Below are 14,550 nucleotides of genomic sequence, written 5' to 3'. Positions count from 1 at the left end.
TGTTTTCCCGCTTGCGGGGTCCCAGCACTGACCCCCCAAGTCAGTACAATAGGTCGGGTGTTTTCCCTGCGGGTTCCCGCACTACCCCCACGTCATACAGATAGGTCCGGGTGGTTTTCCCTGCGGGGTCCAGCACTGACCCCCACGTCAGTACAGATAGGTCGGAGGTGTTTTCCGCTGCGGGGGTCCAGCACTGACCCCCACGGTCAGTACAGATAGGTCGGGTGTTTTCCCGCTGCGGGGTCCAGCACTGACCCCCCACGTCAGTACAGATAGGTCGGGTGTTTTCCGCTGCGGGGTCCAGCACTGACCCCCACGTCAGTACAGATAGGTCGGGTGTTTTCCGCTGCGGGGTCCAGCACTGACCCCCACGTCAGTACAGATAGGTCGGGTGTTTTCCGCTGCGGGGTCCAGCACTGACCCCCACGTCAGTACAGATAGGTCGGGTGTTTTCCGCTGCGGGGTCCAGCACTGACCCCCACGTCAGTACAGATAGGTCGGGTGTTTTCCGCTGCGGGGTCCAGCACTGACCCCCACGTCAGTACAGATAGGTCGGGTGTTTTCGCTGCGGGGTCCAGCACTGACCCCCACGTCAGTACAGATAGGTCGGGTGTTTTCCGCTGCGGGGGTCCAGCACTGACCCCCACGTCAGTACAGATAGGTCGGGTGTTTTCCGCTGCGGGGTCCAGCACTGACCCCCACGTCAGTACAGATAGGTCGGGTGTTTTCCGCTGCGGGGTCCAGCACTGACCCCCACGTCAGTACAGATAGGTCGGGTGTTTTCCGCTGCGGGGTCCAGCACTGACCCCCACGTCAGTACAGATAGGTCGGGTGTTTTCCGCTGCGGGGTCCAGCACTGACCCCCCACGTCAGTACAGATAGGTCGGGGTGTTTTCCGCTGCGGGGTCCAGCACTGACCCCCACGTCAGTACAGATAGGTCGGGTGTTTTCCGCTGCGGGGGGGTCCAGCACTGACCCCCACGTCAGTACAGATAGGTAGGGTGTTTTCCGCTGCGGGGTCCAGCACTGACCCCCACGTCAGTACAGACTAGGTAGGGTGTTTTCCGCTGCGGGGTCCAGCACTGACCCCCACGTCAGTACAGATAGGTAGGGAGTTTTCCGCTGCGGGGTCCAGCACTGACCCCCCACGTCGTACAGATAGGTAGGGCTTTTTCCGCTGCGGGGTCCAGCACTGACCCCTACGTCAGTACAGATAGGTAGGGCGTTTTCCGCTGCGGGGGTCCAGCACTGACCCCTACGTCGGTACAGACAGGTAGGGCGTTTTCCGCTGCGGGGTCCAGCACTGACCCCTACGTCGGTACAGACAGGTAGGGCGTTTTCCGCTGCGGGGTCCAGCACTGACCCCTACGTCTGTACAGACAGGTAGGGCGTTTTCCGCTGCGGGGTCCAGCACTGACCCCTACGTCGGTACAGACAGGTAGGGCGTTTTCCGCTGCGGGGTCCAGCACTGACCCCTACGTCGGTACAGACAGGTAGGGCGTTTTCCGCTGCGGGGTCCAGCACTGACCCCTACGTCGGTACAGGACAGGTAGGGCGTTTTCCGCTGCGGGGTCCAGCACTGACCCCTACGTCAGTACAGACAGGTAGGGCGTTTTCCGCTGCGGGGTCCAGCACTGACCCCTACGTCAGTACAGACAGGTAGGGGCGTTTTCCGCTGCGGGGTCCAGCACTGACCCCTACGTCAGTACAGACAGGTAGGGCGTTTTCCGCTGCGGGGTCCAGCACTGACCCCTACGTCAGTACAGACAGGTAGGGCGTTTTCCGCTGCGGGGTCCAGCACTGACCCCTACGTCAGTACAGACAGGTAGGGCGTTTTCCGCTGCGGGGTCCAGCACTGACCCCCTACGTCAGTACAGACAGGTAGGGCGTTTTCCGCTGCGGGGTCCAGCACTGACCCCTACGTCAGTACAGACAGGTAGGGCGTTTTCCGCTGCGGGGTCCAGCACTGACCCCCTACGTCAGTACAGACAGGTAGGGCGTTTTCCGCTGCGGGGTCCAGCACTGACCCCCACGTCAGTACAGACAGGTAGGGCGTTTTCCGCTGCGGGGTCCAGCACTGACCCCTACGTCAGTACAGACAGGTAGGGCGTTTTCCGCTGCGGGGTCCAGCACTGACCCCTACGTCAGTACAGATAGGTAGGGTGTTTTCAGCTGCGGGGTCCAGCACTGACCCCCACGTCAGTACAGACAGGTAGGGCGTTTTCCGCTGCGGGGTCCAGCACTGACCCCTACGTCAGTACAGACAGGTAGGGCGTTTTCCGCTGCGGGGTCCAGCACTGACCCCTACGTCAGTACAGACAGGTTCGGGCGTTTCAGCCTGCACGTCAGTACAGACAGTCGGGCGTTTTCCGCTGCGGGGTCCAGCACTGACCCCCCACGTCAGTACAGACAGGTCGGGCGTTTTTCCGCTGCGGGGTCCAGCACTGACCCCCACGTCAGTACAGACAGGTCGGGGTGTTTCCGCTGCGGGGTCCAGCACTGACCCCCACGTCAGTACAGACAGGTCGGGCGTTTTCCGCTGCGGGGTCCAGCACTGACCCCCACGTCAGTACAGACAGGTCGGGTGTTTTCCGCTGCGGGGTCCAGCACTGACCCCCCACGTCAGTACAGATAGGTCGGGTGTTTTCCGCTGCGGGGTCCAGCACTGACCCCCACGTCAGTACAGATAGGTCGGGTGTTTTCCGCTGCGGGGTCCAGCACTGACCCCCACGTCAGTACAGATAGGTCGGGTGTTTTCCGCTGCGGGGTCCAGCACTGACCCCCACGTCAGTACAGATAGGTCGGGTGTTTTCCGCTGCGGGGTCCAGCACTGACCCCCACGTCAGTACAGATAGGTCGGGTGTTTTCCGCTGCGGGGTCCAGCACTGACCCCCACGTCAGTACAGATAGGTCGGTGTTTTCCGCTGCGGGGTCCAGCACTGACCCCCACGTCAGTACAGATAGGTCGGGTGTTTTCCGCTGCGGGGTCCAGCACTGACCCCCACGTCAGTACAGATAGGTCGGGTGTTTTCCGCTGCGGGGTCCAGCACTGACCCCCACGTCAGTACAGATAGGTCGGGTGTTTTCCGCTGCGGGGTCCAGCACTGACCCCACGTCAGTACAGATAGGTCGGGTGTTTTCCGCTGCGGGGTCCAGCACTGACCCCCACGTCAGTACAGATAGGTCGGGTGTTTTCCGCTGCGGGGTCCAGCACTGACCCCCACGTCAGTACAGATAGGTCGGGTGTTTTCCGCTGCGGGGTCCAGCACTGACCCCCACGTCAGTACAGATAGGTCGGGTGTTTTCCGCTGCGGGGTCCAGCACTGACCCCCACGTCAGTACAGATAGGTCGGGTGTTTTCCGCTGCGGGGTCCAGCACTGACCCCCACGTCAGTACAGATAGGTCGGGTGTTTTCCGCTGCGGGGTCCAGCACTGACCCCCCACGTCAGTACAGATAGGTCGGGTGTTTTCCGCTGCGGGGTCCAGCACTGACCCCACGTCAGTACAGATAGGTCGGGTGTTTTCCGCTGCGGGGTCCAGCACTGACCCCCACGTCAGTACAGATAGGTCGGGTGTTTTCCGCTGCGGGGTCCAGCACTGACCCCCACGTCAGTACAGATAGGTCGGGTGTTTTCCGCTGCGGGGTCCAGCACTGACCCCCCACGTCAGTACAGATAGGTAGGGTGTTTTCCGCTGCGGGGGTCCAGCACTGACCCCCACGTCAGTACAGATAGGTAGGGTGTTTTCCGCTGCGGGGTCCAGCACTGACCCCCCACGTCAGTACAGATAGGTAGGGCGTTTTCCGCTGCGGGGTCCAGCACTGACCCCCACGTCAGTACAGATAGGTAGGGCGTTTTCAGCTGCGGGGTCCAGCACTGACCCCCACGTCAGTACAGATAGGTAGGGCGTTTTCAGCTGCGGGGTCCAGCACTGACCCCCACGTCAGTACAGATAGGTCGGGCGTTTTCCGCTGCGGGGTCCAGCACTGACCCCTACGTCAGTACAGATAGGTCGGAGCGTTTTCCGCTGCGGGGTCCAGCACTGACCCCTACGTCAGTACAGACAGGTAGGGCGTTTTCCGCTGCGGGGTCCAGCACTGACCCCTACGTCAGTACAGACAGGTAGGGTGTTTTCCGCTGCGGGGTCCAGCACTGACCCCCCTACGTCAGTACAGATAGGTAGGGTGTTTTCCGCTGCGGGGTCCAGCACTGACCCCTACGTCAGTACAGATAGGTAGGGTGTTTTCCGCTGCGGGGTCCAGCACTGACCCCTACGTCAGTACAGATAGGTAGGGCGTTTTCCGCTGCGGGGTCCAGCACTGACCCCCTACGTCAGTACAGATAGGTAGGGGCGTTTTCCGCTGCGGGGTCCAGCACTGACCCCTACGTCAGTACAGATAGGTCGGGCGTTTTCCGCTGCGGGGTCCAGCACTGACCCCTACGTCAGTACAGATAGGTCGGGGCGTTTTCCGCTGCGGGAGTCCAGCACTGACCCCTACGTCAGTACAGATAGGTCGCGCTGCCTTTTCCGCTGCGGGGGTCCAGCACTGACCCCTACGTCAGTACAGATAGGTCGGGGTTTTCCGCTGCGGGGTCCAGCACTGACCCCTACGTCAGTACAGATAGGTCGGGCGTTTTCCGCTGCGGGGTCCAGCACTGACCCTACGTCAGTACAGATAGGTCGGGCGTTTTCCGCTGCGGGGTCCAGCACTGACCCCTACGTCAGTACAGATAGGTCGGGGCGTTTTCCGCTGCGGGGTCCAGCACTGACCCCTACGTCAGTACAGATAGGTCGAGGCGTTTTCCGCTGCGGGGGTCCAGCACTGACCCCCTACGTCAGTACAGATAGGTCGGGCGTTTTCCGCTGCGGGGTCCAGCACTGACCCCTACGTCAGTACAGATAGGTCGGGCGTTTTCCGCTGCGGGGTCCAGCACTGACCCCTACGTCAGTACAGATAGGTCGGGCGTTTTCCGCTGCGGGGTCCAGCACTGACCCCTACGTCAGTACAGATAGGTAGGCGGCGTTTTCCGCTGCGGGGTCCAGCACTGACCCCTACGTCAGTACAGATAGGTAGGGCGTTTTCCGCTGCGGGGTCCAGCACTGACCCCTACGTCAGTACAGATAGGTAGGGCGTTTTCCGCTGCGGGGTCCAGCACTGACCCCTACGTCAGTACAGATAGGTAGGGCGTTTTCCGCTGCGGGGTCCAGCACTGACCCCTACGTCAGTACAGATAGGTAGGGCGTTTTCCGCTGCGGGGTCCAGCACTGACCCCTACGTCAGTACAGATAGGTAGGGCGTTTTCCGCTGCGGGGTCCAGCACTGACCCCTACGTCAGTACAGATAGGTAGGGCGTTTTCCGCTGCGGGGTCCAGCACTGACCCCTACGTCAGTACAGATAGGTAGGGCGTTTTTCCGCTGCGGGGTCCAGCACTGACCCCTACGTCAGTACAGATAGGTAGGGCGTTTTCCGCTGCGGGGTCCAGCACTGACCCCTACGTCAGTACAGATAGGTAGGGCGTTTTCCGCTGCGGGGTCCAGCACTGACCCCTACGTCAGTACAGATAGGTAGGGCGTTTTCCGCTGCGGGGTCCAGCACTGACCCCTACGTCAGTACAGATAGGTAGGGCGTTTTCCGCTGCGGGGTCCAGCACTGACCCCTACGTCAGTACAGATAGGTAGGGCGTTTTCCGCTGCGGGGTCCAGCACTGACCCCTACGTCAGTACAGATAGGTAGGGCGCTTTCCGCTGCGGGGTCCAGCACTGACCCCTACGTCAGTACAGATAGGTAGGGCGTTTTCCGCTGCGGGGTCCAGCACTGACCCCTACGTCAGTACAGATAGGTAGGGCGTTTTCCGCTGCGGGGTCCAGCACTGACCCCTACGTCAGTACAGATAGGTAGGGGCGTTTTCCCGCTGCGGGGGTCCAGCACTGACCCCTACGTCAGTACAGATAGGTAGGAGCGTTTTCCGCTGCGGGGTCCAGCACTGACCCCTACGTCAGTACAGATAGGTAGGGCGTTTTCCGCTGCGGGGTCCAGCACTGACCCCTACGTCAGTACAGATAGGTAGGGCGTTTTCCGCTGCGGGGGTCCAGCACTGACCCCTACGTCAGTACAGATAGGTAGGGCGTTTTCCGCTGCGGGGTCCAGCACTGACCCCTACGTCAGTACAGATAGGTAGGGCGTTTTCCGCTGCGGGGTCCAGCACTGACCCCTACGTCAGTACAGATAGGTAGGGCGTTTTCCGCTGCGGGGTCCAGCACTGACCCCTACGTCAGTACAGATAGGTAGGGCGTTTTCCGCTGCGGGGTCCAGCACTGACCCCTACGTCAGTACAGATAGGTAGGGCGTTTTCCGCTGCGGGGGTCCAGCACTGACCCCTACGTCAGTACAGATAGGTAGGGCGTTTTCCGCTGCGGGGTCCAGCACTGACCCCTACGTCAGTACAGATAGGTAGGGCGTTTTCCGCTGCGGGGTCCAGCACTGACCCCCTACGTCAGTACAGATAGGTAGGGCGTTTTCCGCTGCGGGGTCCAGCACTGACCCCTACGTCAGTACAGATAGGTAGGGCGTTTTCCGCTGCGGGGTCCAGCACTGACCCCTACGTCAGTACAGATAGGTAGGGCGTTTTCCGCTGCGGGGTCCAGCACTGACCCCCTACGTCAGTACAGATAGGTAGGGCGTTTTCCGCTGCGGGGTCCAGCACTGACCCCTACGTCAGTACAGATAGGTAGGGCGTTTTTCCGCTGCGGGGGTCCAGCACTGACCCCTACGTCAGTACAGATAGGTAGGGCGTTTTCCGCTGCGGGGTCCAGCACTGACCCCTACGTCAGTACAGATAGGTAGGGCGTTTTCCGCTGCGGGGTCCAGCACTGACCCCCTACGTCAGTACAGATAGGTAGGGCGTTTTCCGCTGCGGGGTCCAGCACTGACCCCTACGTCAGTACAGATAGGTAGGGCGTTTTCCGCTGCGGGGTCCAGCACTGACCCCTACGTCAGTACAGATAGGTAGGGCGTTTTCCGCTGCGGGGTCCAGCACTGACCCCTACGTCAGTACAGATAGGTAGGGCGTTTTCCGCTGCGGGGTCCAGCACTGACCCCTACGTCAGTACAGATAGGTAGGGGGGCGTTTTCCGCTGCGGGGTCCAGCACTGACCCCTACGTCAGTACAGATAGGTAGGGCGTTTTCCGCTGCGGGGTCCAGCACTGACCCCTACGTCAGTACAGATAGGTAGGGCGTTTTCCGCTGCGGGGTCCAGCACTGACCCCTACGTCAGTACAGATAGGTAGGGCGTTTTCCGCTGCGGGGTCCAGCACTGACCCCTACGTCAGTACAGATAGGTAGGAGCGTTTTCCCGCTGCGGGGGTCCAGCACTGACCCCTACGTCAGTACAGATAGGTAGGGCGTTTTCCGCTGCGGGGTCCAGCACTGACCCCTACGTCAGTACAGATAGGTAGGGGCGTTTTCCGCTGCGGGGTCCAGCACTGACCCCTACGTCAGTACAGATAGGTAGGGCGTTTTCCGCTGCGGGGTCCAGCACTGACCCCTACGTCAGTACAGATAGGTAGGGCGTTTTCCGCTGCGGGGTCCAGCACTGACCCCTACGTCAGTACAGATAGGTAGGGCGTTTTCCGCTGCGGGGTCCAGCACTGACCCCTACGTCAGTACAGATAGGTAGGGCGTTTTCCGCTGCGGGGTCCAGCACTGACCCCTACGTCAGTACAGATAGGTAGGGCGTTTCCCGCTGCGGGGTCCAGCACTGACCCCTACGTCAGTACAGATAGGTAGGGCGTTTTCCGCTGCGGGGTCCAGCACTGACCCCTACGTCAGTACAGATAGGTAGGGGCGTTTTTCCGCTGCGGGGTCCAGCACTGACCCCTACGTCAGTACAGATAGGTAGGGCGTTTTCCGCTGCGGGGTCCAGCACTGACCCCTACGTCAGTACAGATAGGTAGGGCGTTTTCCGCTGCGGGGTCCAGCACTGACCCCTACGTCAGTACAGATAGGTAGGGCGTTTTCCGCTGCGGGGTCCAGCACTGACCCCTACGTCAGTACAGATAGGTAGGGCGTTTTCCGCTGCGGGGTCCAGCACTGACCCCTACGTCAGTACAGATAGGTAGGGCGTTTTCCGCTGCGGGGTCCAGCACTGACCCCTACGTCAGTACAGATAGGTAGGGCGTTTTCCGCTGCGGGGTCCAGCACTGACCCCTACGTCAGTACAGATAGGTAGGGCGTTTTCCGCTGCGGGGTCCAGCACTGACCCCTACGTCAGTACAGATAGGTAGGGCGTTTTCCGCTGCGGGGTCCAGCACTGACCCCTACGTCAGTACAGATAGGTAGGGCGTTTTCCGCTGCGGGGTCCAGCACTGACCCCTACGTCAGTACAGATAGGTAGGGCGTTTTCCGCTGCGGGGTCCAGCACTGACCCCTACGTCAGTACAGATAGGTAGGGCGTTTTCCGCTGCGGGGTCCAGCACTGACCCCTACGTCAGTACAGATAGGTAGGGCGTTTTCCGCTGCGGGGTCCAGCACTGACCCCTACGTCAGTACAGATAGGTAGGGGCGTTTTCCGCTGCGGGGTCCAGCACTGACCCCTACGTCAGTACAGATAGGTAGGGCGTTTTCCGCTGCGGGGTCCAGCACTGACCCCTACGTCAGTACAGATAGGTAGGGCGTTTTCCGCTGCGGGGTCCAGCACTGACCCCTACGTCAGTACAGATAGGTAGGGCGTTTTCCGCTGCGGGGTCCAGCACTGACCCCTACGTCAGTACAGATAGGTAGGGTGTTTTCCCGCTGCGGGGTCCAGCACTGACCCCTACGTCAGTACAGATAGGTAGGGTGTTTTCCGCTGCGGGGTCCAGCACTGACCCCTACGTCAGTACAGATAGGTAGGGTGTTTTCCGCTGCGGGGTCCAGCACTGACCCCTACGTCAGTACAGATAGGTAGGGTGTTTTCCGCTGCGGGGTCCAGCACTGACCCCTACGTCAGTACAGATAGGTAGGGTGTTTTCCGCTGCGGGGTCCAGCACTGACCCCTACGTCAGTACAGATAGGTAGGGTGTTTTCCGCTGCGGGGTCCAGCACTGACCCCTACGTCAGTACAGATAGGTAGGGTGTTTTCGCTGCGGGGTCCAGCACTGACCCCTACGTCAGTACAGATAGGTAGGGTGTTTTCCGCTGCGGGGTCCAGCACTGACCCCTACGTCAGTACAGATAGGTAGGGTGTTTTCCGCTGCGGGGTCCAGCACTGACCCCTACGTCAGTACAGATAGGTAGGGTGTTTTCCGCTGCGGGGTCCAGCACTGACCCCTACGTCAGTACAGATAGGTAGGGTGTTTTCCGCTGCGGGGTCCAGCACTGACCCCTACGTCAGTACAGATAGGTAGGGTGTTTTCCGCTGCGGGGTCCAGCACTGACCCCTACGTCAGTACAGATAGGTAGGGTGTTTTCCGCTGCGGGGTCCAGCACTGACCCCTACGTCAGTACAGATAGGTAGGGTGTTTTCCGCTGCGGGGTCCAGCACTGACCCCTACGTCAGTACAGATAGGTAGGGTGTTTTCCGCTGCGGGGTCCAGCACTGACCCCTACGTCAGTACAGATAGGTAGGGTGTTTTCCGCTGCGGGGTCCAGCACTGACCCCTACGTCAGTACAGATAGGTAGGGTGTTTTCCGCTGCGGGGTCCAGCACTGACCCCTACGTCAGTACAGATAGGTAGGGTGTTTTCCGCTGCGGGGTCCAGCACTGACCCCTACGTCAGTACAGATAGGTAGGGTGTTTTCCGCTGCGGGGTCCAGCACTGACCCCTACGTCAGTACAGATAGGTAGGGTGTTTTCCGCTGCGGGGTCCAGCACTGACCCCTACGTCAGTACAGATAGGTAGGGTGTTTTCCGCTGCGGGGTCCAGCACTGACCCCTACGTCAGTACAGATAGGTAGGGTGTTTTCCGCTGCGGGGTCCAGCACTGACCCCTACGTCAGTACAGATAGGTAGGGTGTTTTCCGCTGCGGGGTCCAGCACTGACCCCTACGTCAGTACAGATAGGTAGGGTGTTTTCCGCTGCGGGGTCCAGCACTGACCCCTACGTCAGTACAGATAGGTAGGGTGTTTTCCGCTGCGGGGTCCAGCACTGACCCCTACGTCAGTACAGATAGGTAGGGTGTTTTCCGCTGCGGGGTCCAGCACTGACCCCTACGTCAGTACAGATAGGTAGGGTGTTTTCCGCTGCGGGGTCCAGCACTGACCCCTACGTCAGTACAGATAGGTAGGGTGTTTTCCGCTGCGGGGTCCAGCACTGACCCCTACGTCAGTACAGATAGGTAGGGTGTTTTCCGCTGCGGGGTCCAGCACTGACCCCTACGTCAGTACAGATAGGTAGGGTGTTTTCCGCTGCGGGGTCCAGCACTGACCCCTACGTCAGTACAGATAGGTAGGGTGTTTTCCGCTGCGGGGTCCAGCACTGACCCCTACGTCAGTACAGATAGGTAGGGTGTTTTCCGCTGCGGGGTCCAGCACTGACCCCTACGTCAGTACAGATAGGTAGGGTGTTTTCCGCTGCGGGGTCCAGCACTGACCCCTACGTCAGTACAGATAGGTAGGGTGTTTTCCGCTGCGGGGTCCAGCACTGACCCCTACGTCAGTACAGATAGGTAGGGTGTTTTCCGCTGCGGGGTCCAGCACTGACCCCCATGTCAGTACAGATAGGTAGGGTGTTTTCCGCTGCGGGGTCCAGCACTGACCCCCACGTCAGTACAGATAGGTAGGGTGTTTTCCGCTGCGGGGTCCAGCACTGACCCCCACGTCAGTACAGATAGGTAGGGTGTTTTCAGCTGCGGGGTCTAGCACTGACCCCTACGTCAGTACAGATAGGTAGGGTGTTTTCAGCTGCGGGGTCTAGCACTGACCCCTACGTCAGTACAGATAGGTAGGGTGTTTTCAGCTGCGGGGTCTAGCACTGACCCCTACGTCAGTACAGATAGGTAGGGTGTTTTCAGCTGCGGGGTCCGCACTGACCCCTACGTGAGTACAGATAGGTAGGGTGGATTCATCTGCGGGGTCCAGCACTGACCCCTACGTCAGTACAGATAGGTAGGGTGTTTTCAGCTGCGGGGTCCGCACTGACCCCTACGTGAGTACAGATAGGTAGGGTGGATTCATCTGCGGGGTCCGCACTGACCCCTACGTGAGTACTGATAGATATTAAGGGACAGATGACCACACCCTTTCTCAGGAAATTCTCGGGGGGCGGCGGAGTGGGAGAAGGCAGATCCAGGGTAACACTACATGCCACAGGAATTAACCGTTGGTGTGGACTAATTTGGAATATTGTGTGCAGGTCGTATGAACTACCTGTATAAAAGATAGTGAGAGTGCAGACAAAATGCAAGGATGTTGCCAGTGCTTGAGGATCTGAGTTCTAGGGAAAGATTGAATAGGTTAGGACATTATTTCCTAGAGCATCAGAGAATGAGGAAAGATATGATAGAGGTGTACAAAATTATGAGGCTTTTAAATAGGGTAAATACAAGCAGGCATTTTCCACTAAGATTGGGTGAGACTAGAACTAGAGGTAATGGGTTAGGGGTGAAAGGTGAAATATTTAAGGGGAACATGAGATGGAAGTTCTTCACTCAAAGGGTGGTGAGAGTGTGGAACAAGCTGGGTGCAGAAGTGGTGGGTGGTGGGGGGGGGGGGTTCAATTTCATCCTTTAAGAGAAATTTGGATTGGGACACAGATGGGTGAAGTATGGGGGCGCTGTGGTCCCGGTGTAGGTCAATAGGAGTGGGCAGAGTAATAGTTGGGCATGGACTAGATGGGCCAAAAGGCCTATTTCTGTCCTGTAGTGTTCTCCAAGGCAGGCAATAGAGAATTTTATAATAATGGAATGATTTAATATTTAAACTACCGGTATATTCTGAATGAGACTGTGACAAACAGATTGTTCCAAACTTGACCCTGTTTGTGCACTTTGTTTACGTGATTCCATTCAATGACAGCTTCTTTTCCAATGACATTTTGAGACCAGAGAGTATTTTTACTTCCACTCAACAGTTGTTGTGTTCCAAAAAGGACAGTGGGAGCAGATTAAATAATAAATTCCAAAGGGAATTGGGCAAATACTTGAAAGGGGAAGGTGGAAGAGTTTTGGGTAAAAGGCAGAGAGTAGTTGTGCTCCAACAAATAAATCTCTTCCTATTGTGGTAGACTGTTCCCCTCGTTATACATAGGAAAGTGTCTTCACAGTATTCTTGTTCTGCCAGAGTGTGACATAATGGGTGCATTTTCCTTGAACATCTACCATTGGTTTGCAGACTTGAATTGGTCATTAAGTGAACCTAGTGAATCTCCATTTAAAATGCCTTTTTTTTTCAAAGAAGGACACCGAGTGGTGCTAGAAAGTTTGTGAACCCTTTATAATTTTCTCTATTTCTGCATAAATATGACCTTAAATGTGATCAGATCTTACTGTAGTCTTAAAGCTAGATAAAGGGAACCCAATTAAATAAGACAAAAAACTTGTTCATTTATTTATTGAGAGAAATGATCCAATATTACATATATTTGTTGGAAAAAGTATGCGGACCTTTGCTGTCAATAACTGGTGTGACCCTGTGTACAGCAATTACTTCAACCAAATGTTTCCGGTAACGTAGATCAGTCCAGCACGTTGGCTTGGAGGAATTTTAGACTGTTACAAAACTGTTTCTGTTCATTACTATTTCTGAGATATATTGCATAAACAGCCCTCTTCAGGTATTGCCACAACAATTGGGTTAAGATCTGAACTCTGATTTGGCCATTTCAAAACACAGATTTTCTTCTTTTTAAACCATTCTGTTGTTGATTTACTCTTGTGTTTTGGATCAATGTTGCATCACCCAACTTATATTAAATTTCAGGTGATGGACTGCTACCCTGATATTCTCTTGTAAAATGTCTTGATACCATTTTGAATTCATTGATTGCAAGCTGTCCATCCAGTCCCTGAGGCAGCAAAGCAGCCCAAACCTTGCTTCTTCTTCCACCATGCTTCACAGAGGTTTTGATGTTGGTGTGCAGTGCCCTTTCCCCTCCAAACATAGCGGTCTGCATTTCTGCCAAAAGGTTCAACTTTTGTCTCATCTGTCCACAGAGTATTGTCCCAGAAGCGTTGTGGAACACCCAGGTGGTCTTTGCAAACTTGAGATGTGCAGCAATGTTTTTTTATCAGAGAGCAATGGTTTCCTCCATTGTGTTCTGGTTCAGTGTTTTCTTTAAAGTGAACACAAGAACAGAGGCTTTAGTAGGTTCTAGAGATTTCTGCAGGTATTTTGCTGTTACCCTTGGGTTCTTTTTCACCTCCTTCAACATTGCACGTTGTGCTCTTGGTGTGATCTTTTCAGGATGCCCACTCCTCGGGAGAGTAGCAACAGTACTGAATTTCTTCCGTTTGGAGTCAATTTCTGTTACAGTGGACTGATGAACATTCAGGTCTTTAGAAATGATTTTGTAGCCCTTTCTAGTTTCATGCATCTCTGCAATTCTTCTTCCAAGATCCTCTGAAAGTTGTTTTGATCAGGGCATGGTGTACATAAAGAGAACTTTCTTGAGAAGTGCAGGCTCTGTCAGTAACCTGACTTTGTGTGTCTTTTTTAAAGGGCAGGGCACTTCTACAATACACACCTCCAATTTCAACTCATTGATTGGAACACCAAATGGCTTTGTAGAGGCATTACCTCAGAGGTCCACATACTTTTTTGAACCTAGACTGTGATGCTTAAATGATGTACTCAGTAATGATGAGAAGTGCAATTGTGTGTTATTAGTTCAGGCTGATTGTGTTTGTCTATTATTGTGACTCAGATGAAGGTCAGACCACATTTTATGAGTAATTAATGCAGAAAACTAGGTAATAGCAAAGGGTTCACAAACTTTTTCTCGCAACTGTAACTTTTAGTCTGTTCAAATCCTGTTCTTTGGACCAACTGGAAATTGTTTATATCTCTAGTAACAATCTAAAAATAAACTTGGTATAATTCATTCAACCAGGTGTCCAGACAGACTGGGTTCACTTGGCTATACATATCACACAACCAATGAGGATGAAACCTTGCAATTGGAGTCATAGAGCACTGCAGCACAGAAACGGGGCCTTCAGCCCATCTAATCTGTGCTGAACTAGTATCCTGTTTAGTCCTATTGACCTGTACCTCGTTCATAGCCCTACATGTCCCCTCCCATCCATATACTTATCTAGACTTCTCTTAAATATTAAAACTGAACCTACATTTGCTGGCAGCTTGCTTGACACTTCCATCTCCTTCTGAGTGAAGAAGATCCCCTCATGTTCTGCTTATACATTTCAACTTTGACCCTTAACCTAAGATCTAGTTCAAGTTTCACCCAATCTTGGTGGAAAAAGCCTGCTTGTATTTACCTTCTCTATACTTCTCCAAATTGTATATACTTGTATAACTCAAAAGTAGTTGCTTCACTTCCAACAATAGTGTCTCCAATTCAGAGATGCTTCCTTGGCTCACATCATGAAAGGCAATGCACGTCCTTCCTCCC

At 55.8% G+C, this 14,550-nt stretch overlaps 1 protein-coding gene across 3 annotated transcripts in view; it reads left to right on the top strand.

The window, feature by feature from the left end:
- The window catches only part of ldhd (lactate dehydrogenase D), a 65,020-nt gene that overhangs the window by 7,634 nt on the left and 42,836 nt on the right, over positions 1-14,550 (top strand). The gene's annotated exons all lie outside the window — the stretch shown is intronic.

Source organism: Hemitrygon akajei, chromosome 17, assembly GCF_048418815.1.
Source record: "Hemitrygon akajei chromosome 17, sHemAka1.3, whole genome shotgun sequence".
In the NCBI taxonomy this organism is placed as follows: domain Eukaryota; kingdom Metazoa; phylum Chordata; class Chondrichthyes; order Myliobatiformes; family Dasyatidae; genus Hemitrygon; species Hemitrygon akajei.
Note: the sequence above shows the minus strand (reverse complement) of the source record. Positions and strands in the feature narration are given on the sequence as shown.